The sequence below is a fragment of the Gallinula chloropus genome (genome assembly GCF_964237585.1).
Source record: "Gallinula chloropus genome assembly, contig: HAP1_SCAFFOLD_241, whole genome shotgun sequence".
Classification (NCBI taxonomy): Eukaryota; Metazoa; Chordata; class Aves; order Gruiformes; family Rallidae; genus Gallinula; species Gallinula chloropus.
This window is the reverse complement of record NW_028168098.1, coordinates 23,445-50,314: the sequence shown is the minus strand read 5'-3', so window position 1 is coordinate 50,314 and position 26,870 is coordinate 23,445. Positions and strand designations below refer to the sequence as shown.

The 26,870-nt window shown below is 53.9% G+C and overlaps 1 pseudogene across 1 annotated transcript in view; it reads left to right on the top strand.

Moving 5' to 3' along the window:
• LOC311204808 (hydrocephalus-inducing protein homolog) overlaps nucleotides 1-25,969 on the top strand; it is a 55,015-nt pseudogene extending 29,046 nt beyond the window's left edge. Inside the window, exons 24-44 of the transcript in view lie at nucleotides 55-251; nucleotides 2,157-2,309; nucleotides 2,663-2,872; nucleotides 3,561-3,698; nucleotides 4,968-5,145; nucleotides 5,618-5,748; nucleotides 6,433-6,566; nucleotides 6,963-7,099; nucleotides 7,903-8,030; nucleotides 8,147-8,338; nucleotides 8,733-8,882; nucleotides 10,549-10,788; nucleotides 11,054-11,222; nucleotides 12,421-12,591; nucleotides 13,129-13,296; nucleotides 14,100-14,169; nucleotides 23,284-23,355; nucleotides 23,862-23,895; nucleotides 24,152-24,733; nucleotides 25,164-25,370; nucleotides 25,779-25,969. The product of the transcript in view is annotated as a hydrocephalus-inducing protein homolog (transcript). The remainder of the gene's footprint in view (nucleotides 1-54; nucleotides 252-2,156; nucleotides 2,310-2,662; nucleotides 2,873-3,560; nucleotides 3,699-4,967; nucleotides 5,146-5,617; nucleotides 5,749-6,432; nucleotides 6,567-6,962; nucleotides 7,100-7,902; nucleotides 8,031-8,146; nucleotides 8,339-8,732; nucleotides 8,883-10,548; nucleotides 10,789-11,053; nucleotides 11,223-12,420; nucleotides 12,592-13,128; nucleotides 13,297-14,099; nucleotides 14,170-23,283; nucleotides 23,356-23,861; nucleotides 23,896-24,151; nucleotides 24,734-25,163; nucleotides 25,371-25,778) is intronic.
• The last annotated feature ends 901 nt before the right edge of the window (nucleotides 25,970-26,870 follow it).

The following is a 26,870-nucleotide window of genomic DNA, read 5'->3' as shown; positions in this document are numbered from 1 at the left end:
CATCTCTAAAGGCGTTTTCGAGCGGTTCTTCCCGCTGTGGCCTCTCTTGCATAGGTCAGAAGTTGACTCCGGGCAGTTTGAATTCCAGCAGCCAATGGTTTTTCCATACTGCCCCGGGAAACGGAGCGAAGTTACCCATTGAGGGGCAGCTCTTCCGAGTCCTAGAACAATTGGCTCTGCTGGACGCAAGCCCGCAGGTGCTGGTTCTTCCAGCAGATGCCGAGTCACCCAGCTCTGCTGCCTTGAGGGTCGTGAGTGTCCTTCTGGCAGGATCCTCTGCTCCAAAGGGTTTGGCATTGCCCCTTTGCTGGCTCGTTAGCGCTGCGGCCATTAGGACAGCTCCCTTTTCTGCTCCGCATGTTAATTAAGCGGTAATGTGCTCTCTCAGGGTCCCTCAGGAGACACCATGTGATCCTTGTGGCAGAGCTGGAAATGAAGACGGTCTCCAAACTATTAACACCTCACATTGCTCACTAAGAGCCCGGCAGAAGGGCAGCATGTCAGATCTATTTTTCTGGTCCACGTTAAGCACTGTTGGTGTTGTAAATTATCAGATGATAATTTACATGAGTCTGACATGGAGGGAATCAACCGTCAGGGCTGTTGACGGTGAGATGGACAGAATGGTGGCCAGACCGGTGTGTGACTGGAGAGTTTCCAGGTGCTCCCGGTGCGTGTGCCCCATTGGCACAGGCACCTCCCTTCTCACCCAGAAGAAGTCAGGCTGCCCGAAGGCAGCTGAGGTACCTGGGTGCCCCGTGCGGTGCTGGAGTGCCCAGTGCCTTCAGAGAGCATCCTCGGGGATGGGAGTGTGGAGGAACTATTTGAAGCCCTGTCAGCGGTGGGGGATTCTGTCCCACAGCCACCAGATGCAAATGACACCCTGGAAACAGAGGTAGGTGTTTTTCTACACCTCTCACCAGCATTGCCTCCCCCAGCTTACTGCAGAAGGCCCGTGCTCATGCCAGCCTTCCTTCTGCTGCCTGGAGAGCGGGCTTGGCAGCAGGGCCAGCAGCTGGACGCGGGCCTGTGGGGAGGGAGAAGTTGGAATCCCAGAAGGCTTTGGGTTGGAAGGGTCTGTAAAGATCAAATCCCACCCCCTGTCATGGGCTGGGACACCCTTGGTAGCCCAGGCTGCCCAAAGCCCCTTCCAACCTGGCCTTGAACCCTGCCAGGGATGGGGCTTCCACAGCCCCTTGGGCACCCTGTGCCAAGGCCTCACCACCCTCAGAGTAACGCACGCACATGTAACCTCTGTGGGACACCACAGGCCTAGGAAAGTGCTGTCAGCATCTTTGGGAACACGTGCTTGGTGAAGCTTTGCTGGGTTTGGAAACGTAGAGACCACAAAAAGCATCGAAAGATGAGAAGACTCTGCCCTCCCCAGTACCTTATCTCCTGGGGAGATGCCCCATAAATCTTTTTAGTAGATTCTGCTGAGGCCAAGGCCGTAGCACAAAGCATGTCTTCACCTCTTGAACTTCCAGAGCAACCACAAAGCCCTCATCTATAAACAGGGGGTCAGAAGCCCAGGGCCAAGGTTCCTTTTGGACAGTGGCACCTCTGAGGTTAAACACCAGCTCCTCACTGCTGGAAGACAGGAACCCATCTCGGCTGCCTTCTTCAGGAAGGTGCCTGTGGAGAAGAGTGTCCCAGCTGAGCTCCTCAGCTGATGAGTGCAGGAGATGAAACTAAGCACCACCCAGAACAGGAGAGTTGCGCCGAGCACTTCCCAAGTCCTTATTTTCCTGTTGGTGGAGTTTTGCTTGCAGCTGGACTCCTGGTTTGTCACAGAGAACCTGCCCTGTCCCAGGCATCAGGCTTCTGGCATGTTCCTCGGGCAGCAGCGAACAGGCCCAGGCTGGCACCAGGCTGCACAATGGAACCCTTGGGGGTCTCTGCCGGCCCCGAGCACCTGGTGTACCCCGCTTCCTCCTGCAAGCTGGCGTGTAGGATGTACAGTTTGAGCCCGTGTCTCATCTGCGGGTGGGCTTGGACCCATGCTCAAGCATTGGCAGGGACATACCTGTACTTGGCTTGCACCCAGGTCCCATCTCAGCTGCTTCCTGGTTTCATGAGGTGGTAGAGCCACGAGCGGAGTGGTCTGGCTCAGCCCCACCTGCTGCTTACTGCAGCCCATGGCACTTGTTTTCCAGCCTCTACCAGAGGGTGCTGCGGAGGCAGAGGGTGCTGCGGAGGCAGAGGGTGCTGCGGAGGCAAACAGCACTGTGGAGACTCAGAGCTCTGTGACCATCAGGCAGCTGATGTCATTTGTCAGTCTGGAGCTCCCCACCATTGAGGTGGACGAGGTGAGTGGGAACCTGTCTCTCTTCCGTGGTCACACTGGTGGCCCTAAGGACGTGTGTTGGTGTTCCTCTGGAGGCAGTGAGAGGCCCGTTCTGCAGCAGAGAGAGCTTCTGGCTGCCAAGAGACCTCCCAAATTACTCTAACGTGGAGTATTAATTAACGCATTCATTACTGAGTATGGGAGAAGATTTTTCCCATGGTCCTTCCACTGGCAAGCGGGGTGGCTGCAGGATGAGACTGGGTTTGAGGAAGAGGCCCTCCAGCCATGTCTGTCCTTTGCTCCAAGCTGTGGCTCTCTCCTCTCCTGCACCCATTTCCACACCTGATGTCTCAGTGTCTCTTCCCCTTCCTCCAGGTTTTCCACATCCTGCCGCTGTACGGCGTGCTGCAGCCGGGCGAGAGCGAGCGGGTCAGGGTCACCTTCTTTGGCCATGAAGACATCATTGCCCGCGTCACGGTGCTGTGCCGTGTGGAGGGAGGCCCGACCTACGAGGTTGCCCTGCGTGGGGAGGCCTCGCTCATCCACTACCTCCTGGACAGCACGGAGATGGACTGCGGGCTGCAGGTACCAGGCGCTTCTCTTGGCAGGAATCCTTGAGACCATCCCTGGCAGGTGGCTGCCCACTGAGGTCCAGGACTCTCACTGGTTTGGAGGTGCAGCTTTGGGGTGCCAGGTCCTGTGTCCAAGCTGGTTTTAATGGTCATCTCCATTGCCCTTCCTGAAGCTGGGAATCGCTCCTCTTCAATGAACTCTGGCTCCCAGGGCAGGCGGTGATCTCCAGGGAGATGTGCCCTGAGACATCCATCTGCAGATCCGCTCCCAGATCCTGGGGTCCAAGGAGACGGTCTCTTTCAGTGCTCTCCATGGAGCAACAAAAGGAACCAGGAACAATGTTACCATGGGCTGGAAGGGACCTTAGAGGTCATCTTGTCCACCTTCACTGAGCAGGGCCATCTTCGACTAGGTCAGGTTGCTCAGAGTCTCATTCACCCTGACCAGATGTTTCCAGCAGTGGGGCATCCCCCAGTTTATTACTGACCTTTTTGAGGTGGTTGCTGCACCTCTGCGCGCTGCCATAAATATCTGCGTGGGTTCCTCAGGTTGGCCTGGGAGAGTCAGGTGCCCGTCCCTCCTCTTCCTCTGCCTCTCTCCTGCATTGTGTCCATCGGCTCTCATCCCAGTGTCAGCAGGAGCAGATTGCCAACATCCAGATGTGTGTCCTCAGTTTCCCGCCCCTCTGTCTTCTCTCCAGCTGTTTACCGAAGTCACCAAATCAGAGGTCACCCTGCGGAACAGCGGGAAGATGGGATTCACCTACGTGGTGCTGAGCCCCAGCACGGCCACCGCGGACAGTCCTCAGCCTGGCGTGCCCCTGGTCCTGCCCAGCACTGTGAGTAGCACGAGGGGTTGACGCTGGCTCCACATCAGGCTGCCCAGGAGGGGGTTATAGGGGAGGAACAAAACGTTGGGCAAGCAGAGTCCTAATTGTACTGGGTGAAGTTGTGCTGGTACCGGCACTGGAGCGGGATGGTGCAAGGTCTCCTGAGCGTCTCCTTCCCCTCAGGGTTGGGTGGTGGGACGGGACTTCCTCCAGGTCCCTGCCTGCCTCCTGTCAGCACTAAGGACATAAATAGTCCCTCTCTTGGGCACGCAGCTCCTGTGTCGGAACTCGCGCCGGCCCCTCGCTCCTCCAGCTCATAGCATCCCCTGTCCCAGTTCTGCCTGGATCCCTCAGCTGAAGCAGCATTCCTATCCATGTCCCTCCTGGGAATGGGAAGAGGAGGCCAAATGGCTCTCACATGTCCTCGTGCTGGTCTCCTGCGAGGGGTGACACTGCTCCAGAGGACGCGGCTCTGCTTGGCCCTGGGCAGTTGCTGCTGTGCCAGCAGCTTGGCAGGAGTTGCTTTTGCAGACGCCGTGTTGGGAGCTGGAGTCCGGGGCTCCGGGGACCAAGAGGCAGGATGTGTCCTGCTCAGCAGCTTCTCCCTGCGGCGTGGGGGGGAGCAAGGAGCTGAAGGTCCAGCCCAGTGAGCTGAGAAGAGGTGTGGCTGTGCCCTGTCCCCTGAGCAGTGTTGCCACCTGTTTGTATTGGCTCTCAACCTGGTTGGCATGAGCCCAACTCCAGGCTCAGACAGCTCTTCTCTAGGAGCCCAGTGAGGAGGGGATTTGTGGGGAACCCCTTCATCCCTGGACCTCGTCCGAGCATCTGCCTCTGCTTTTCCAGGGGTGTAAGTTTGCAGGTCACTGTGAGTCTAGATAGTGCCATGCACCCTCGGTGTAACCACCCAGGCAGGAGCTGTTGGTTGGGCTCATGAGTAAGAGGTCAGGCTCTTGGACAGCAGCCTGGGAGCCACTGCAGTGCCATGACAGGAGCTGCTGGCCCTGCTGAGAGTTTGGGCACGCCGCTCCTCCTCCACAGCAGCTGGCAGAAGGGCTTTTCTTTGCTGCTTGGGTCTGGCAGAGGGTGGGCAGTGTTGGCAGGAGGACAAACCACAGCCCGGTGTAGGAGACTTGAGCTTTTGGGTGCAGGGAAGCTGGAAGGCGATGTGTTGTGTGAGAACCTGCAACGTGCCTTCTCATCTCAGTGTAACGGTGGTCTGAGCCACCCCTCCGCCAAGCCCTCTGGTTGAATTCCCCTCCTCTTCTTCCACACCTCCAGGGTTACATTGGACCTGGCAGAGAGCAAGTGCTCACTGTCTATCACCTGCCAGGAGTGCCTGGAGTCTTCTGCAGGACCGTCCAGATCCAAGTGGGTCACCTGGAGCCAGAAGAGATCACCTTGAAAGGAGAGGGGACTTTTCCCAGGATTTATTTGGACCTTCCGAGGAGAATCAAGGGTGAGCACTGTCTGACTGCTCCTCGGGGAGGTCCCGTGGGGGTCTTTTTCTGCCCCCCTGTGTCGTCGTGCTCATAGGGCAGCTCACACCCACCTCCACCAAGGCTGGAGGTTTCAGGGCTGTTGTTCTTCTGGTTGCTTTCAAGAAGCACATGGGCTTTGCTCCAGAGAGCCATCCTGGCCAGTGTCATCTGTTGGTGGCCTGGATAAAGAGGACAGCTAGAAAGCAGTGTTGGGAAAGCTGTAACGTGGGCTGGCAGGGATTTGGGCAGGGGTGGGGGGGATGAGATGCTCCCATGTGTGGAGGAAGATGGGTGGGAGAGAACATAGAAGAAAAGCAGCATCCTCTTTCCATGAGTTGCTGGAGGAATGTGTTTGTGGGAAGGGCCAATGCTGGGGGTGTGGAGCTTCCCAGCTTTAATGGGGATGCCACTGTGCCCATGCTTCTATTTGTGACTGTTTTCTTCCTTCAGGAAACAAAAACTACGAGCAGATCCTCAAAGAGGCAAAAGCAAGGCTAGGACGAGACATCCAGAGAGACGACGCGGTGGTTGTCGGGGAGACCACGGCCACAGAGCCACCCATGGACGACTCTGGCATTGTGGTGAGACTGGCTGCTGCCCTGTTTGGCAGGGGCCACCCTCTCCCTGTGTCACTTGTCCCCCTTGCACGCTTCAGCTGGCTCCCCTGGGCTGGCCACAAACATGGGGCTCCACTGGTAGTGGTCCTTCCCGTGGGTGCCTGAGCTTCCTGAGTGCCCGAGGGGGAGGTCCTGAAGACTGGGCTCAAGTGACTGAGATGTGTCTCCAAGAGCTCTCAGCGCTGACCTTGTTCCCTCATGGAGAGAGCTTTTGTCTGAGCTGCCCTGGCAGCAGCTGGGGACAGGCAGCTACTTGGAGCTCTGGATGATCCTTGACTTGTTTGGTCAGATCAGCTTGTATAAAGGTGGCTGAGCAGGCAAAGGTGCTGGAGTTCATCTCCCTTCAGATATGGTCCTGGCAGACTGAGCAGCTGGGCAGAAGGACCTCGTCATAGACTCTGTTGGGTTGGCAGGGACATCCAAAGGCCATCTACCCCCTGCAGCGAGTAGGGACACCTTTAAGTAGATCAGGTTGCTCAGAGCTTCATCCTTGCATGTCTTCAGGGATGGAGCCTCCACCACTTCTGTGGGCAACCTGTGCCAGGGTCTCACCACCCTCAGAGTGAAGGACTTGTTCCTGCTTCTTACCAAGAGCAGGGTGGGATTAACTTCCCTTTGCTAACCAGCCACTGTCTTTGTTTTCCTCAGCTGGATGTTCGTCTGCAGATGGAGATGGAGAACATTCTGATAGAGCAGCACGCCCTGGAGCAGCAGAAAGCTCTCTCCTCCGGTTCCCCAGAGGACGCTGCCTTTGACCAGCGTGCTCGTCGGAGGCTTCTCAAGTTAGTAGGGCTCCTGTACCCTGATGGTAGCGCACAGTGGTGCGCCCCTGCTCCTGGGAGCTCCTTGTTTCTGGGAATAGCTGGGCACTTGAGAAGGGGGTTGATCCTGACAGTTTGGACGTGCTACCAGTGAGCAGCCTGAGGACTTTTTTCCAGTGGCTTTTCACAGCAGAGGAGTTGTGCCCAGTGTCTGTTTTAAACTCATTTTATTCTAAGAACCTGTTAGTAGCTGATAAAACCTTGGACCTGGGTGCCCTGTGACATACCAAAGTCTTCTTAGCAGAAGATCAGACCTTGGGCTTCATGGGCTGGAGTTTCTCCAGCAGTGACTACAGAAGCCCCCGCTTTGTTTGCATCCTCCTCCACCTTAAGGACTCTCCTTGCTTCTCCTTCCAGAGTGGAGCTGCCCGCGTACGTCCTGGACTTCGGCCACGTCATTCTTGGTGACATCCACACGCACGTCGTGAAGATCACCAACCCCGGGCAGCTCCCCGCGTCCTTCTGCGCCAACGGACGGGCTCTGTGTGGCACCGGTAACCCATGCTGGAGAGACTTCCCGCGGGCTTGAAGGACCTGTCTCTGACAGATGAGCTGGGGCCACGGGGAAGGGTTTTGAGTGCTCTTTTGCATCGTTTTCTCTTCCTTCCCCCCCTGCTCGGTGCTCTGCAGCCAGAACTCTCCTGGCCCGCAGTGTCCAGCCACCTGGGCTGTCCTGACGCTTCATTGCGGGGGCTCCGTGGGCTGATCACCATGGTGACCTCTCAGCATCTTCTGCTCTTGGCTACCAGGAGCATCTCCTGAGTGTCTTTGTGTGCTCCATGAGCTTGTGTTGGGAGCAGACAAGACCCTTGGTGGTTTGGAAGCGCTTTGTTTAGAGTTTGTAATGGCACAGTGCTGCTTTAGCCTCTATTGAGACAACAGCCTGTGTGGTCAAAACAGGCTTTCAAAACAGGTCCTTGAGGACCATCAGATGGTGACTTGCTGCGTCTGAAGGGTGGTCAGGTGTCTCCTCTAAATTGTCTTCCAAGCAGCACTACGGTACAGGGAAATCTTCCCTGGAACTTCTTTGGAGAGGTCTGCGCATCCTTCCTGGGAGCCTGGTGAAGGAATTGCTGGTGCTCCTCAGCTGATGGGTTTCTGTTTTACCCTGCGGGTCTTGAATTCAGGCTGTGAAATTCCTTTCTGTTTGAGCGGTGACAAGAGAGAAGGAGTGGCAGTCTTTTCTGGAGACACAAAGGGTCCTTCTGCCTGACAGTCCTGTGGACACCCATACGGTCTGAACGTACTTGTTCACGTTGCTGGTGTATCTCAGCTGCTTTATTTTCACCCATTCAAGGTTTTAGTGTGGATCTGGGCTGCGTGAAGAACCTGCCCTTCTGCGAGACAGAGACGTTTGAAGTGCGCTTTGACCCACAGAGTGCCAACCTGCCGGTGGGAGAAGTGAATGTTGTCCTGCCCATCAAGGTACTGTATCCTTCCTCACCTCCCTGTGTCAGCACGGCCTTTCGAGGCAGCTGTCAGGTTGGGGGCAGCAGCAGATGTTGCCTGGACCTTCAGCTGGATGCTCTGTCCCTCACTAGGCAGAAGAAGGCCCCACATTTCCCATCCGCCTCTGTGCCAGTGTGGCTGTGCCATCCCTCTGCATCTCCAGGGACAGACTGGAGTTTGCTGCTGTCCAATGTGGACAGTGTCAGGAGGAAACCATCCAGCTCCACAACCAACTCCAGGTCCCCTGTAAATGGTCCATCACTGTGAATGAGCCCGTTGTGAAGGTGAGGCAGGGACGATGCGTGACACATAACTTCTCAGTTGGGTTTTCTGTGCCTCTCGTGCCTTTTCTGCCACTGTGGGTGCCTCACCGCGTGGGGACAGCTCGTGGGAGGGAGATTGGAGGGTATGGAGCAAGGCTGGTTCACCTGGACTTGTTGAGCAGCTGATGCTTCGCTTCTCTGCCACCTTCACCCATTCGTCCTCCTCCAAGGACGGTGCCTACCCGTCTGCCTGCCCTGCCCACAAGTTTTCCCTCCAGTTCTAGGCTGTAGTGGCCACATCTGGTCTGGATGTGGGTGCTCTTGGCGCCGTGACGGTGTTTCAGAGCACTGTGGGAACTTGAGGGTCTGTCCTCACAGACCAAAGAGACCTCACAAGGTTCCTTCCTGTGCCCAGGTGGACAAGTATTTGCCACTATACGTTAAACAAAAGCTGCTTCGGCAGAGGAAGAAGCAGCGCTGTGTCTTCGAGGTGCTGCCCTCGGCTGGGACCCTGACTCCTGGACAGCGCTACAACGTGCGAGTCAGGTTTACACCCACGGAAGAGGTGAGATGGGTGGGCGTCACACCCAGGTGCAAGGCCATGTGGCAATGGGAGGCCAGTGTGGGGAGGGGGAGATGAGGTCTGCCTCCATATGGAGCTTTCTGCAAGCCCCATACCCACCGTGCCTCAGTTTCCGCCCCCCCCAACCCCCGGTCCCCTCCTTGGAGAGGTGCTTTGACATCCCTACAGGGGACCGTGCATGGAGAGCATCAGGGCATTGCGGTGTGGCTCCTTCTCAGTGTATGGGTGGGCAAAACCCACCCGTCTCCCCTCATTCCCTCTCCACGGGGGCCTGTTTGCTGGCATGGGGAGAACCCCAGTGCGCTCGTGGGGGATGAACCCTGCAAGGGCTGATCTCAGCTAATCCCACTGCTGGTGAAGCCATGAAAAGGCGGGATCAGAACTCCCCAGCCTTGGTGCTGATGAAGCAGACACCAGGCATCGCTGCTCCGGTTGTGTGCGCTGGTTAAAGCCGCATCTCTCCTACTGATACAGATTAACACATACATATTCATTAGAGTTTCTAAGAAAAGGCAGGGGTATGCAAATTACCTCCAGGAAGTACTTTACATTAATCCCTCCCAGATAGACCATGCTCAGTGACACTCAGGGGGCCTTCTGGTGGGCGTCAGGGATGAAGGCTGGATGTCTTCCTCTCAGCCCATGCTCTTTGCAGTTTTCTCCATAGCCTCAAAACCCCATCCCTGCCCAAACAAGTTAGGAACCCTTTAGCTGAAAACAAGATCTACTCTAGCTCTTCTATAGTCATTGGTCTCATTATTAATGACTCCCCCACCTTCACTTCTTTATCTTCAAGGCTGTTCCACTGTTGGGGTAAATTTTGTAGCTGCTCTCATGAACCAGCTCCCACAGCTACAGCCACATTCTACTGGAATCCCAAACAAATCTGTCCTCAAAAACATGCAAACTCTCCTTATATTTACATTTTATTAATTAATTGTCTGTTAAACTATACCTATATCCATCCCCTCAGCATTATTCCATGTCACTGAATCACCGGTACCAGCAAGCAGCCCCAGCCCAGGCCCCTTCCCGGGCTTAGCGGGGCTGTTGCCTGTCGTGGTTCGCCGCCCGTGGTCCCTGCGGTGCCGGCACATTCCAGGCAAACTGGGAATCCGCTTCAATGGTGGAGCGTTCCCAAAGGCGGTTTGAACGTGGCCACTTTGACTTGGAAACTGGTGGCTTATGGACACGAGAGCTCTGGCTTCCAGTCCAGTTGCTGGCCAAAGGCCGAGTGGAGATGACACCCCTGGTTGCGAGCGGTCGGGAGCTCCTCGCCCCTCTGATGGAGCGATACAGAGCGGATGTTTGCCTGCGGTGGCAGTGCCAGGACTGCCTGGGTAGTGTAACCCTGAAGGAGGAGGAGAAGCAGCCCCTGAGCCCACCCATAGGGACCTTTACAAGCGCTGCTGAAACCCCCATCAGTCCATTTAAATCCATGGGATACCCGGTTCCACCCAACGCCAGGAACCATCCCGGTTCCTTGGAGCCAGCGTGCCAGGGCCCCAAGCCCCTGCTGCACATCAATAGCCACTTCCCGTTCCCCCAGCGGTACTAGTGACATCCTAGACCTTGGGGCAAGGGATGACTCTGAGGCTCTGTCCCCTGGGACTTTGTGGAGAACCTTTCTGCACCTCTCTGTTTTCAGAAATCCTACAGAAGCGAGCTGAAGATTAACATCTGCCAGAGCACCCAGCACCTCCAGCTGCAGGTGTCGGGGCGTGGGCTGGAGCCACGGCTGGAATTCAGCCCCCCAGTACTGGAGATGGGACCATTGCTGCCATTCAGTCCTGGAGTGGGGGAGATGGTGGTGGTGAAGAACCCATGTGACTTCCCCATCGAGTTTTACTCATTGGAGTTCGACCAGCAGTACCTTATGGAGGAGCAGGTGAGAGGGAAGCTCTGGTCCCCATGGGCACGTTCACATAGTTTGGCGGTGCTCCAGCATTCCCAGGTTTGTGCAGGGGAGATGGAAGCAGTGTCCAGGACAAAGCCTGGTGGCATTTTGGATTTAGCCAGCTCTGCTGGAGGGCTGCGGAGGGGCTTGGTGTGGTGTTGGGAGGAAGGAATGAGGGAGAAGATAGGTTGGCTCTTGGTGTGATGGAGGTCAAGAAACACCTCCTGTGTATGGTTTCTTTTCCCGGCGCCCACAGGTCCTGCGGATGCTGAAGGACTATGATTGCCGCAACACCTTATTGCTGCCACCGCGTGCCCCCGGTGAGAAGCTGCCTCCAGAGGTGCTGGAGTACTATGAGGACCAGAGATGGCTGCAGGATGAGGCTGAAAAATCCAAGAGTGAGGAACAAGCAAGCCAGGACAACGGTGAGGGTTTGGGTTGGCCCAAGTGTGGATGCAGCAGGGAGTCCTGCCCACCTACCCTCAGCTCTCCATCCCCACTGCCTTCTCCATGGAAAGCCCATGGTTGTAGCAACTGCTTGTTCTCCAGTTTGGTGGAGGAACTGCAAGGCTGAAAGTCTGTGGCTTGTAACACACATCCTCCACCAGTCCCAAGTGCAGCCAAAGCGAGCTCCTGCCAGGGGAAGCAGTGGCTGGAGAGCTGCTGGCAGAGAAGGCCCTGGGGGTGCTGGGTGAGTGCCGACTGCACGTGAGCCGGCAGCGTGCCAGAGTGGCCGAGAAGGCCAGCAGCATCCTGGCTTGTGTCAGACCCAGTGTGGCCAGCAGGTCCAGGGCAGGGATTGTTCCCCTGTGCTCAGCGTTGGTGAGGCCGCACCTCGAGTGCTGCGTTCAGCTTTGGGCCCCTCACTCCAAGAAGGACATGGAGGTCCTGGAGTGAGTGCAGAGAAGGGCAATGGGGCTGGGGAAGGGGCTGGAGAGCAAAACTTCCGAGGAGCATCTGAGGGAGGCGGGGGTGTTCAGCCTGGAGAAGAGGAGGCTGAGGGGAGACCTTCTCACCACCTACACTGACCTGACAGGAGGGTGCCGAGAGGTGGGGGTTGTTCTCTTGACACAAGTGATGGGTGACGGGATAAGGGGGAATTGGCTTGAGCTGTGCCAGGGCAGGGTCAGATCAGACATTAGGGAAAGGTCCTTCCCCAAAGGGCTGTCGGGCACTGGCACAGGCTGCCCAAGGAGGGGGGAGTCACTGCCCCTGGGTGTGTTTAACAGATGGGTAGATGAGGTGCTCAGGGGTACAGGTTAGTAGAGGATGGGTACGGTAGGACTGGATGATCTCAAAGGTCTTTTCCAACCTTGTGATTCTGTCCCCTTGTGTCCCTCTACCATAGCGGGTAGGACAGGGGTGGGTTCTTCAGCCAGTAGAACCAGGGGCAGGGCCAAGGGAGAGTCCAGGGAGGTTTTCTTTCCCTACCTCTTCTCCCAGGAGCTGCTGGGATCAGGATGATGCTGTTTAGCACACTTGCTGTCATAGAATCATGTTGGCAGTTTGTGTTGAAGACCTCGGTTTTGGCAGAGTGTCCTCTGTCAGGATGCCGAGGGGTGGGGAGGATGATCAGGATCCCAAGTATGGAGGCAGCTGACTTTGGTACCTGGTTCTGCCCAGCAGAGCATCAGCACGGCACCCTTGCCAGCAAGGACCCCATGGGAGAGCTGGATGACAGCCCTGTCTCTAGGGCCATTGCCCGTCACCTCGGCATTGATACCTCCCCAGAAGGGCGCGCGGCCTAAAACCGCAGAGGGATCGTCGTCATCGTCCACGGGGCACCCCTGACAGGTATGTGAGCTGCTGGCCGCAAGGATGGGGGAAGCGGGAGAGACACATCCCAGCAGAGCTTGGTTGACCAGTTGAAGTGAAGCAAGGTGGGTCAGAGCTCTGCTGGCACATGGAACGGTCCCAGGTCTTTGCCTGGCTGGCGCAAGTGGTGCGGCTCATCTTGTGTGGACACACGTTGGGAGCGTGTTACCTCGTGTCCATGCTGCCTTGTGGGAGCAGACCCTAGCCCAAATTCAACCCCGAACCATGCCCAGATGTTGCCTGAGACAACACTGACCAACGCAGGCTGGGAAACGATCTGAGTGGGGGCACAGGGCTCAAATTAATGTGCTTGGCCCAGGGTTGGGGCCACCCCAAGAGACTGGAGAACAACCCTTCTAACCAAGCTGCCTCACTCGTGGTTTCCCCAAAAGGGACACTTGCTTTCAGACTGCCCCTGAGGCTTTGAGATCCTGCCTGGGGGCTTTCCAGACCCTGTCCCTGAAAAACTTCACAGGGCAGCTTGGTGACGCTCACTTCCTCTTGCTCTCTCTCAAGGAAAGACATCGGCGGCGGTCGCCTTGTCCAAATATTACGGTGCCGCCTGCTTGTCCATCGATGCGGTGGTGAGAGAAGCCATCTCAGAGGGGAGCAGCTGGGCAGCGCTCCGGGCCCGGGAGCTGTGCATCAGGGCTGCCATCGAGCAGAGGGAGATGGAGGAGGCCGGTAAGGAGAAACGCTGAACCCAGAGCAGCTTCAGAAACCGGCCGTGACGACCGTCCACCTCTTCCTCTGGAGAGGTTTGGTGGCTCTGAGGTCTCTTAGGGGCCGCGGGTGCCACATGTAGAAATGCAAAACTATTTCCTAAAGCATCTCTGGCTATTTAAAAGTATAAAAATGGCCGTTTTAAGGGCTGGGGCAGGGGCGTTCTACTGCCCCCAGGCGTCTCAGCACACGTCCCTCGGTGGAGCACACCCGTCTCTTTCTCAGAGGGCTTTTTAGATCTCCTCAAACCGAATCCAGCTTGCCTCTCACGGCCATCAGGCAGAACCACTGCTCTAACGAGGAAAAAGCCCTCTGAAGCAGCTCATTAAGCTCTGGCCAACTTGACTTCTGAGCGTGGCTTCACAAATATGAGAGGAAGGGAAGAACAACCCTCCAGGGGAGTTTGAGATGAGAGGGATGCTGCAGACGAGCTCTTCTCTCCAGAGCTTTTCCTACGCGTGATGTCGGGTCACACGGCTCATGCCTGTTGTATCGTTCTCCATGTGAGGTTGGAGAGGTTTAGGGAACTTGATTGGGCAGTTGGTGCCCCAAAAGTCTGTTTGAGGAAATTCTGCATCTGGTCAGGAGCTGGGGGAGGGAAGAGGGGCCTGGAGTTATCCCACACCGAGGGCTTAGCTCGAGCAGGGATGGGCGCCTGCAGCCAGGGCGTGAGACAGCAGGATAGGTGCAAGTTATGGAAATGGTGGTCCTGGAGGTGAAATCCTTGGCTTGATCCATAAGGAAGCTGTCTGTCCCCTCTGCAGGGCCACACATGGATGTGTCCCCCAGCCAGCAGTTCAGCCCTGATCCCAAGCGCAGCCTGAATTTGAGCCAGTCCAGCTTCAGGGACAAAGCCAGCCTGCCCTCCATCAGCTCCCACTCACACGCCGGAGCGCGGCCACCAGCCGGGCTGCTGCCGCTGGCAATGAAGCACCGGACACAAACGTTCCCGTGGCAACGGCGGGACGCCAGCAAGGCCCGTGCAAGGGCCTACGCAAGAAATCCAGTTTTTAGGAATAAAAAGGCAGGATGGGCGTCGTCAGATCCCAATGGACATTATCAATAAAATAGCAGCTATGTCTCCACCAAGCAACAAAAAGGAAACACAAGCTTTCTTGGGTGTTACAGGTTTTTGGCGAATGCATGTCCCAAACTACAGTCTCATTGTGAGCCCACTCTACCACGTAACTCGGAAGAAGAATGATTTCCAATGGGGCCCTGAGCAGCAACAAGCCTTTGAGCAGATCAAACGCGAGATAGTCCATGCAGTGGCCCTTGGGCCTGTCCGGACAGGGACAGATGTTAAAAATGTGCTTTACACTGCAGCCAGGGAGAATGGCCCTACCTGGAGTCTCTGGCAGAAAGCACAAGGGGAGACTCGAGGTCAACCGCTGGGGTTTTGGAGTCGGGCCTACAAAGGATCTGAGGCCAATTACACTCCAACAGAAAAGGAAATACTGGCCGCCTATGAAGGGGTTTGAGCTGCTTCAGAAGTGATTGGAACTGAAGCCCAGCTCCTCCTGGCACCCCGACTACCGGTGCTGGGCTGGATGTTCAAAGGGAAGGTCCCTTCTACACACCATGCCACTGATGCTACGTGGAACAAGTGGGTTGCACTAATTACTCAGCGGGCTCGAATAGGAAACCCTAATCGCCCAGGAATCGTGGAAGTGATCACAGACTGGCCTGAAGGCAAAGACTTTGGGATGTCACCAGAGGATGAGGAGGTGACACGGGCTGTAGAAGCCCCACCTTACAACAAACTGCCAGAGAATGAAAAGCAATATGCCCTTTTCACTGATGGCTCCTGTCGCCTTGTGGGAAAGCATCGAAAATGGAAAGCTGCTGTATGGAGTCCTACAAGACGAGTAGCAGAAGCCACGGAAGGAAAAGGTGAATCAAGCCAGTTCGCTGAGGTGAAGGCCATCCAGTTAGCCCTGGACATTGCTGAGAGAGAAAAGTGGCCAATTATTGTATCTTTCTGTTATCTTAGTAAACTATCCTTATCCCAACCCACGGGCCTCTTAGTTTCTTGGTTTTGGGGTTATTTGCCCCTTCCTCTTCCTTTTACCTTCCCTTACTTCTCCCCCCCCGCCCTTCCGTTTAACCTGCTATTTTCCTTTAAGGAGCAGGCAGCTGTGTGGATCTTGGCCCTCAGCCGGGGTGAAACCACGACAAAGTGTCCTGATAATAACTCATATGATTGTAATGTATGAGACTGAAATACAGGAAATCTTTTGTTTCATGGTACATCTAGAAAACAGACTAAGAAAACAGACACTATGTGCTACATCTGGGACTCACCATGTTTAAAGATTACTTTTGTGATTCCCTCTTAGGTTGTCATTTATTTATAACAATAACACTTCTCAGTCTCAGTGTTGCTGAAGTTTATAGTAAGTACATTTGGTCACTGCCACACAGTGAGTTTGTTCTGTTTTGTTGGGCTGTGAATATGTCAATCCCAGTAGCTAATCAGAGAAATCATGATTTCAGATTGGTTTAATAAATGATAACAGGTGACATCCACTTAAGGAAAGAATAGATGCTTTAAAGAAATTCTATTAGTTTAGGATCTGGCACTCAGATAAAATTAATCCACAATCACTCAGCAAATCAATCAGTCAAGGGATATTTCCCCTCACGGCTTGTCAGAAATGAGCATGCCAGACAGAAATGTAAAAGTATGTGGAACAGGTTAGATTCCCTCTGAGATCCACAGATGATGCTCTAAGATGGCTTCCAAAGGCTACTGAACCCTCCTACTCTCCCCCTCTACTCTGCGCTCATGAGACCCCACCTGGAATACTGCGTCCATAGAATCATAGAATCATAGAATGGTCTGGGTTGGAAGGGACCCCAAGGATCATAGAGCTCCAACCCCCCTGCCACAGGCAGGGACACCAACCTCCAGGCCTGGAGCTACACAAGGCTGCCCAGGGCCCCATCCAACCTGGCCTTGAACACCTCCAGGGACGGGGAATCCACTACCTCTCTGGGCAGCCTGTTCCAGCACCTCACCACTCTTTCTGTAAAAAACTTCCCCCTAATATCTAATCTAAACCTTCCCTCCTTTAGCTTTAGTCCATTCCCCCTTGTCCTGCCATTATCTGCTCTTTTAAAAAGTCGAATCTCCTCCTGCCTATAAGCTCCCTTCAGGGACTGGAAGGCTGCAATGAGGTCCCCCCGCAGCCTTCTCTTCTCCAGGCTGAACAAGCCCAGCTCCCTCAGCCTCTCTTTGTAGGGCAGGTGCTCCAGCCCTCTAATCATCCTTGTGGCCCTCCTCTGAACCCTCTCCAACAGTTCCACATCCTTCTTGTATTGCGGGCCCCAGATCTGGACAGAGTACTCCAGATAGGGCCTCAGTACTCCAGATGGGGCCTCGTCCAGCTCTGGGGTCCCCAGTACAGGAAAGATACTGAGCTGTTTGAGGGAGTCCAGAGGAAGGCCATGAAGATGATAGAGCTGGGGCACCTCTCTTATGATGACAGGCTGTCGTGGTTTCACCCCGGCTGAGAGCCGAGATCCACGCAGCTGCCTGCTCCTTAAAGGAAAAGAGCGGGAAAAAGGGAAGTGGGGGGGCGTGTGTGTGTGTGTGTGTGTGTGTGTGTGTGAGAGGTAAGGGAAGGGAAAAGGAAGGTGCAAATAACCCCAAAACCAAGAAACTAAGAGGCCTGTGGGTTGGGATAAGGATAGTTTACTAAGATAACAGAAAGATACAATATAACAATGCTAACAGGACTTTAGAGCAAAAATACATGAAGCTGTTGATACACAATGCAGTTTCTCACTGAACCCACAGCTCAGGCCGTGCCACCCAGAGCCGTCCTGGCACCCGACCGTCCCCCAAGAACCGCGTGTCCCGGAGCTGCCCTAGGCCTTCCTCCCGTCAGCCCCCCCCCCCCCCCCCCCTTCCCTTTAACCTGCTATTTTCCTTTAAGGAGCAGGCAGCTGTGTGGATCTTGGCCCTCAGCCGGGGTGAAACCACGACAAAGTGTCCTGATAATAACTCATATGATTGTAATGTATGAGACTGAAATACAGGAAATCTTTTGTTTCATGGTACATCTAGAAAACAGACTAAGAAAACAGACACTATGTGCTACATCTGGGACTCACCATGTTTAAAGATTACTTTTGTGATTCCCTCTTAGGTTGTCATTTATTTATAACAATAACACTTCTCAGTCTCAGTGTTGCTGAAGTTTATAGTAAGTACATTTGGTCACTGCCACACAGTGAGTTTGTTCTGTTTTGTTGGGCTGTGAATATGTCAATCCCAGTAGCTAATCAGAGAAATCATGATTTCAGATTGGTTTAATAAATGATAACAGGTGACATCCACTTAAGGAAAGAATAGATGCTTTAAAGAAATTCTATTAGTTTAGGATCTGGCACTCAGATAAAATTAATCCACAATCACTCAGCAAATCAATCAGTCAAGGGATATTTCCCCTCACGGCTTGTCAGAAATGAGCATGCCAGACAGAAATGTAAAAGTATGTGGAACAGGTTAGATTCCCTCTGAGATCCACAGATGATGCTCTAAGATGGCTTCCAAAGGCTACTGAACCCTCCTACTCTCCCCCTCTACTCTGCGCTCATGAGACCCCACCTGGAATACTGCGTCCATAGAATCATAGAATCATAGAATGGTCTGGGTTGGAAGGGACCCCAAGGATCATAGAGCTCCAACCCCCCTGCCACAGGCAGGGACACCAACCTCCAGGCCTGGAGCTACACAAGGCTGCCCAGGGCCCCATCCAACCTGGCCTTGAACACCTCCAGGGACGGGGAATCCACTACCTCTCTGGGCAGCCTGTTCCAGCACCTCACCACTCTTTCTGTAAAAAACTTCCCCCTAATATCTAATCTAAACCTTCCCTCCTTTAGCTTTAGTCCATTCCCCCTTGTCCTGCCATTATCTGCTCTTTTAAAAAGTCGAATCTCCTCCTGCCTATAAGCTCCCTTCAGGGACTGGAAGGCTGCAATGAGGTCCCCCCGCAGCCTTCTCTTCTCCAGGCTGAACAAGCCCAGCTCCCTCAGCCTCTCTTTGTAGGGCAGGTGCTCCAGCCCTCTAATCATCCTTGTGGCCCTCCTCTGAACCCTCTCCAACAGTTCCACATCCTTCTTGTATTGCGGGCCCCAGATCTGGACAGAGTACTCCAGATAGGGCCTCAGTACTCCAGATGGGGCCTCGTCCAGCTCTGGGGTCCCCAGTACAGGAAAGATACTGAGCTGTTTGAGGGAGTCCAGAGGAAGGCCATGAAGATGATAGAGCTGGGGCACCTCTCTTATGATGACAGGCTGTCGTGGTTTCACCCCGGCTGAGAGCCGAGATCCACGCAGCTGCCTGCTCCTTAAAGGAAAAGAGCGGGAAAAAGGGAAGTGGGGGGGCGTGTGTGTGTGTGTGTGTGTGTGTGTGTGAGAGGTAAGGGAAGGGAAAAGGAAGGTGCAAATAACCCCAAAACCAAGAAACTAAGAGGCCTGTGGGTTGGGATAAGGATAGTTTACTAAGATAACAGAAAGATACAATATAACAATGCTAACAGGACTTTAGAGCAAAAATACATGAAGCTGTTGATACACAATGCAGTTTCTCACTGAACCCACAGCTCAGGCCGTGCCACCCAGAGCCGTCCTGGCACCCGACCGTCCCCCAAGAACCGCGTGTCCCGGAGCTGCCCTAGGCCTTCCTCCCGTCAGCCCCCCCCCCCCCCCCCTTCCCTTTAACCTGCTATTTTCCTTTAAGGAGCAGGCAGCTGTGTGGATCTTGGCCCTCAGCCGGGGTGAAACCACGACAAAGTGTCCTGATAATAACTCATATGATTGTAATGTATGAGACTGAAATACAGGAAATCTTTTGTTTCATGGTACATCTAGAAAACAGACTAAGAAAACAGACACTATGTGCTACATCTGGGACTCACCATGTTTAAAGATTACTTTTGTGATTCCCTCTTAGGTTGTCATTTATTTATAACAATAACACTTCTCAGTCTCAGTGTTGCTGAAGTTTATAGTAAGTACATTTGGTCACTGCCACACAGTGAGTTTGTTCTGTTTTGTTGGGCTGTGAATATGTCAATCCCAGTAGCTAATCAGAGAAATCATGATTTCAGATTGGTTTAATAAATGATAACAGGTGACATCCACTTAAGGAAAGAATAGATGCTTTAAAGAAATTCTATTAGTTTAGGATCTGGCACTCAGATAAAATTAATCCACAATCACTCAGCAAATCAATCAGTCAAGGGATATTTCCCCTCACGGCTTGTCAGAAATGAGCATGCCAGACAGAAATGTAAAAGTATGTGGAACAGGTTAGATTCCCTCTGAGATCCACAGATGATGCTCTAAGATGGCTTCCAAAGGCTACTGAACCCTCCTACTCTCCCCCTCTACTCTGCGCTCATGAGACCCCACCTGGAATACTGCGTCCATAGAATCATAGAATCATAGAATGGTCTGGGTTGGAAGGGACCCCAAGGATCATAGAGCTCCAACCCCCCTGCCACAGGCAGGGACACCAACCTCCAGGCCTGGAGCTACACAAGGCTGCCCAGGGCCCCATCCAACCTGGCCTTGAACACCTCCAGGGACGGGGAATCCACTACCTCTCTGGGCAGCCTGTTCCAGCACCTCACCACTCTTTCTGTAAAAAACTTCCCCCTAATATCTAATCTAAACCTTCCCTCCTTTAGCTTTAGTCCATTCCCCCTTGTCCTGCCATTATCTGCTCTTTTAAAAAGTCGAATCTCCTCCTGCCTATAAGCTCCCTTCAGGGACTGGAAGGCTGCAATGAGGTCCCCCCGCAGCCTTCTCTTCTCCAGGCTGAACAAGCCCAGCTCCCTCAGCCTCTCTTTGTAGGGCAGGTGCTCCAGCCCTCTAATCATCCTTGTGGCCCTCCTCTGAACCCTCTCCAACAGTTCCACATCCTTCTTGTATTGCGGGCCCCAGATCTGGACAGAGTACTCCAGATAGGGCCTCAGTACTCCAGATGGGGCCTCGTCCAGCTCTGGGGTCCCCAGTACAGGAAAGATACTGAGCTGTTTGAGGGAGTCCAGAGGAAGGCCATGAAGATGATAGAGCTGGGGCACCTCTCTTATGATGACAGGCTGTCGTGGTTTCACCCCGGCTGAGAGCCGAGATCCACGCAGCTGCCTGCTCCTTAAAGGAAAAGAGCGGGAAAAAGGGAAGTGGGGGGGCGTGTGTGTGTGTGTGAGAGGTAAGGGAAGGGAAAAGGAAGGTGCAAATAACCCCAAAACCAAGAAACTAAGAGGCCCGTGGGTTGGGATAAGGATAGTTTACTAAGATAACAGAAAGATACAATATAACAATGCTAACAGGACTTTAGAGCAAAAATACATGAAGCTGTTGATACACAATGCAGTTTCTCACTGAACCCACAGCTCAGGCCGTGCCACCCAGAGCCGTCCTGGCACCCGACCGTCCCCCAAGAACCGCGTGTCCCGGAGCTGCCCTAGGCCTTCCTCCCGTCAGCCCCCCCCCCCCCCCCCTTCCCTTTAACCTGCTATTTTCCTTTAAGGAGCAGGCAGCTGTGTGGATCTTGGCCCTCAGCCGGGGTGAAACCACGACAAAGTGTCCTGATAATAACTCATATGATTGTAATGTATGAGACTGAAATACAGGAAATCTTTTGTTTCATGGTACATCTAGAAAACAGACTAAGAAAACAGACACTATGTGCTACATCTGGGACTCACCATGTTTAAAGATTACTTTTGTGATTCCCTCTTAGGTTGTCATTTATTTATAACAATAACACTTCTCAGTCTCAGTGTTGCTGAAGTTTATAGTAAGTACATTTGGTCTCTGCCACACAGTGAGTTTGTTCTGTTTTGTTGGGCTGTGAATATGTCAATCCCAGTAGCTAATCAGAGAAATCATGATTTCAGATTGGTTTAATAAATGATAACAGGTGACATCCACTTAAGGAAAGAATAGATGCTTTAAAGAAATTCTATTAGTTTAGGATCTGGCACTCAGATAAAATTAATCCACAATCACTCAGCAAATCAATCAGTCAAGGGATATTTCCCCTCACGGCTTGTCAGAAATGAGCATGCCAGACAGAAATGTAAAAGTATGTGGAACAGGTTAGATTCCCTCTGAGATCCACAGATGATGCTCTAAGATGGCTTCCAAAGGCTGACGGGAGGAAGGCCTAGGGCAGCTCCGGGACACACGGTTCTTGGGGGACGGTCGGGTGCCAGGACGGCTCTGGGTGGCACGGCCTGAGCTGTGGGTTCAGTGAGAAACTGCATTGTGTATCAACAGCTTCATGTATTTTTGCTCTAAAGTCCTGTTAGCATTGTTATATTGTATCTTTCTGTTATCTTAGTAAACTATCCTTATCCCAACCCACGGGCCTCTTAGTTTCTTGGTTTTGGGGTTATTTGCACCTTCCTTTTCCCTTCCCTTACCTCACACACACACACACACACACACACACACACACACACCCCATCCCTTTTTCCCGCTCTTTTCCTTTAAGGAGCAGGCAGCTGCGTGGATCTCGGCTCTCAGCCAGGGTGAAACCACAACAGCCTGTCATAAGAGAGGTGCCCCAGCTCTATCATCTTCATGGCCTTCCTCTGGACTCCCTCAAACAGCTCAGTATCTTTCCTGTACTGGGGACCCCAGAGCTGGACGAGGCCCCATCTGGAGTACTGAGGCCCTATCTGGAGTACTCTGTCCAGATCTGGGGCCCGCAATACAAGAAGGATGTGGAACTGTTGGAGAGGGTTCAGAGGAGGGCCACAAGGATGATTAGAGGGCTGGAGCACCTGCCCTACAAAGAGAGGCTGAGGGAACTGGGCTTGTTCAGCCTGGAGAAGAGAAGGCTGCGGGGGGACCTCATTGCAGCCTTCCAGTCCCTGAAGGGAGCTTATAGGCAGGAGGAGATTCGACTTTTTAAAAGAGCAGATAATGGCAGGACAAGGGGGAATGGACTAAAGCTAAAGGAGGGAAGGTTTAGATTAGATATTAGGGGGAAGTTTTTTACAGAAAGAGTGGTGAGGTGCTGGAACAGGCTGCCCAGAGAGGTAGTGGATTCCCCGTCCCTGGAGGTTTTCAAGGCCAGGTTGGATGGGGCCCTGGGCAGCCTTGTGTAGCTCCAGGCCTGGAGGTTGGTGTCCCTGCCTGTGGCAGGGGGGTTGGAACTCTATGATCCTTGGGGTCCCTTCCAACCCAGACCATTCTATGATTCTATGATTCTATGGACGCAGTATTCCAGGTGGGGTCTCATGAGCGCAGAGTAGAGGGGGAGAGTAGGAGGGTTCAGTAGCCTTTGGAAGCCATCTTAGAGCATCATCTGTGGATCTCAGAGGGAATCTAACCTGTTCCACATACTTTTACATTTTCCATGGGAGGTCACCAGGGATGCTTTGAATTGTGATTCCCAGGATGGACAGCACGAGTTTCCCATGGTTGTTGTGTGTTCTGGCAGGGAATTTGTTCAGAGCCTGTTTTTCAGAGGGGGGTTACCACAGCCTTTCCTTCCTGATAATGAAGGAGCAGACTGTGCCTGGGAAGGGGGCCTGGGGGAGCCAAGAACTGGTGCTGGGATAAGTGGGTGTTGGTGATTTGTGAGCTGGTTTGCACTGGGAAGTTGGTGCAGGGAGACATGGCGGGTCGGTCTTCTTGGGCAGCATGCTGGAGGCGTCCGGGTGGACCTCACCAGAGAAGCTGCACGATTGAGACCTTCTGAGAGCAAGGCTTAGATTCAGCTGGCCCCGAAGGTCCCCTCCCAGCTCTCCTCACTTGGGATGCTCCCAGCCTCCCCAGGTTGAGAGAAATCCATGGAGATGATCTAAGGGTTCTACTTGGCCTCAGGGTCAATGAGCAAAGTGCAGGACCGCGTGGGATTGCAGTGAGCCCGGGTTGCTGGTGGTGACTCCTGGGGATGTTCTCTGTTTCCTGAAGGAAAATGGAGCAGCTGGCTCGAGAGCTGGAGGAGAAGCACCGGCAGGAGCTGGAACGCTTGAGGGAGGAAGAGCTGAAGAAGAAAACGCGTGGGAGGAGAGAGCTTGGAAAAGAAAGCATTTCAGGGCAGAAAGGCCAGCCTGGAGTCAGGCAGGTGGGTGGTTGTGTTTATACAGAGGGATGATAAAACCCTGAGGACCTGCCCATGGAGCTGCACTGTTCCCTGAGAAGCCAGGAGCTGCACGTGGGGGCGAGAACCTGGCTGCGGGCAACACGCGGGGCCGCGCTGGGAGACGGCAGCCCGTGTTTGAGCAGGCTGCTGCTTCACCGGGGAGGGTTTCCCATGGGCTTGTTGGGTGGAGCTGCTCTGCTGGGATGGCAGCTTCATGTAACTCCGTACGGTCACTGGGCAGTGCTGGGAAGTTGTAATCCAGGGTTTCTCCCCCTCTGCACGTGACTTACAGCCCTGAGCTGTGATCCGTCAGGGGTACGGCGTCTGGCAGGAGGTACTGCTGGGCCTTAGGCGTTCATTAGCAACCAGGCTTCCCAAAGAGTCAGCCAACCCTGGGGATTCCCAGCATGCTGGAAGCAAGCCCGGAGGACAGCACAGGAGTACGGAGGTGCCTGAAGTTCCCCGTTTGGGTTGGGAAGCTGTTCCCATTCTTGGCTTGTTTTCTGGGCTCCTCAAACACTGGAGAATTTGGTTTCAGTTGAGCTAAAGTGGGAACCAGAGCCATTGGGAAGTGGGATTTGTGGAGCACCCAGCACGGGGCTCGTATGAGGCTGTTTCAAAGGTGATCACATTCCTCCAGCCTTTGAGTCAGCCCTTTGAACCGCTCGTTGCTTTGTTTCTGCTCCTCCTGCCCAGAACACGAACAAGTCCACTAGCAACGTGTCAGATGGCAACGAGGGGTCCATCGTGAAGGGATCTACAAAGGAGCAGCCAGACTCTGTTGCAAGTGGCAAGAGAGAGAAGAAACAGCAGAGCAAGTGTTCCTTGAGGGACGAGGGCCAAGCAGTGGTCGTGCAGTCCTCGGACACGGAACAGGGGCAGTCCGAAAGTGAGACCCTCAGTGACAGTGAGAAGAACTTGGCCCTGAGGTTTAAGATCTATGAGGCGCTGCGGAAAGATCTCGCACATACTTTGGCATTCTGGGACAGGGTTCAGGGTACCCTGCAGTCCCCTCCAACCCAAGAGGAGGCAGAGCACTCCGGAGACCAGCGCCACCGTTTATCCAGCTGCAGGGTCCAGAAGGAGAGAGAGAAGGAGTGGCTGGGAACGCTGAAGTCTCTCGAGAATGCCAAGTTATCTCAGCCAGAAGAGGAAAGCGCAGAAGGATCTGCCAGAAGCCAGGGTGTTGGGGTGCCCTGCTTGGACATCCAGGTGCTGAGCCCAGAAGATGGCGCTAAAAAGATCCTGGAGAGTGGCAAGCTGCCAGTGGCAGAGCAGGTAAAGCCCTATGAGGCTCCAATGCTGAGCCTGCCATGGTCCAGGCCACGGTGCGTTGTGTCCCATCCGGTGACAACAGCACAGAACCTTGTCCAGGCCACTGATGCTGCTCCACAGTGGTCACGTGGCTGGGGAAGGTCCTCAGCATCCCTCAGATGGGTGGAAAGAGTGTGTTGAGGCATCCTGTCAGTTCAGAGAGGTTCCCAGCTTGGGAATCACTAGAAACGGTCCCAGGGTAGGACAGTTCATGGCCATTGTTCCCTTCATCTGAGTCACTTGGAGGAGAGGTTTCTCTCTAGGTCCCAGCACTGCTCTGGAGCCTACCCACCTCGCTGGGCATAAACCCCCATCACTGTTGGCAGCGCTGTAGGGAAGGAGCGTGAGGATGAAGGTGACAGGACTACAAACAGGGTTTTCTCTTACACTTTAGATCCTGGATGAACTAGGCGTGGGTCCCTCAGGGCCTCCCATTCCTCCCACCGTATTTTACTCTGTCATCCATTACCCGGGAAAGCGACTGGTCCCTGCAGCAGACAACGACCTCGAGCACTTCACCTTTGTTGTGCCAGAAGACACCACTGTGGAAGAAAGAAAGACCAAAACTCCCGTGGATGTCCTCGCCTTGCCCACAGTGAAGGTGCTGGGGAGGGGACCGAGCTGGGTGGCACGTGGTGGGGCAGGCGGGATGGAGAGGGGTCACTGTGGAAGGGCGGTGAAGACAGGTCGGGGCACTGCGTCTGTCCCTTCTGTCTGTCCAAGAGAGACGGCTCTACTGGAGAAATAGGATGGGGAGAACTAGGCAAGAGGGGAAAGAAACCACCTAAAGCCCTCAACTTCACTTGAGGAGAGGGTCCTGGGCGAGGAGAGCAGAACAAAGCCCAGGAAGGGAGACCCAAGTGCCCAGCACACATGAATCTAGTAGATGCTGGTTGCTCCTGTCTCTCCTGGTTGTTAACAAGCCGGTGGCTTATCTCCAGGGTGGAGATGTCTTGGGGGCTCACATCTCTCTCTCTCACCCTGTTTTCTCTCTCCCCTTGGTGGGAAGACACCAGAGGAGCAGCTCACCCCCACCAGAGCCCAGTCAAGAAAGGAGAAAGGCTCAGGCAACCGGGAGAAGCGGAGCCTTGGGCGCAGCAGGAAACATCTCCAGGGATCGGCCACGACAACGCCTGCACATACCCCCGAGGTGCGCCAGAGCAGTGTGGACATCGTCCCGACCCCAGACAGACCAGCCAGGTGAGCTGTGAGGGACGAGGTGATCCCTGTGCTTCGTTGCCATCTTGCCAAGTTGCCGGTCCCTCCACGGGATGGCAGGTCCACGACCACTGACTCAGGTGCTGCCATCCCCAGTGATGGGAAGATGCCAAAACAACAGTGTCCTTGGCCGAGCTTTCCTGGAAACAATCGGTTCCCTCATCAGCTCTGAAGAATAAAAATTCTAATGCATTTTACAACAATGTCCAATGCAACATTAAACTGGTATCAAGTAAAACCCAGAAAATTGTTACCCTGATATGGGGGGGGGGCTATAGAAATAGAAAGAATATTTCACAAGATTTAAGTCAGGTAATTTTGTAGCTTAAAGAAACAGATAAGGAGGCCCACAGGAACTGGCTTGCAGGGAGGTAGATTTTGTAGGGAACAGCTGTAGGAATTTAGGATTCAGGAGACAGAATGGGAACAGGATAACATCCATCACAGAGATGTCAATTATCTCTTCGTTAATGAAGGAACAGATGGCTGGAATACATCCATAGGTCTCCCTATACGGACATACATTAGTCCAAACGGATAAGAATACTGCAAGTTGGCAAGATTCTTGCGTTCCAGGCAAGGAAGTTGAAAAGTCCATCGTGAGGAAGACTCGGGGCCTTCATCCCATGGACCACCGGAGACCCAGGCAGGCCCACCATTTTTTTTAGGATCTGCGCAAGTGCGAAAGATGATAAACTAATTAGCATACGAGGCAAGGGTAGGCGGGCACGGGTAATTAATATGTATAGGTGTAAATGAATATTCATTATTAGATTGTATAAATACACGAACGGCTTGCTGTGTGGGGTGTGCACGTTTGTGGTGGAGAGATGCCCCGTGCAGCCAGTGCTGAATAAACATACCTGCTTTATAACTTTGGAGT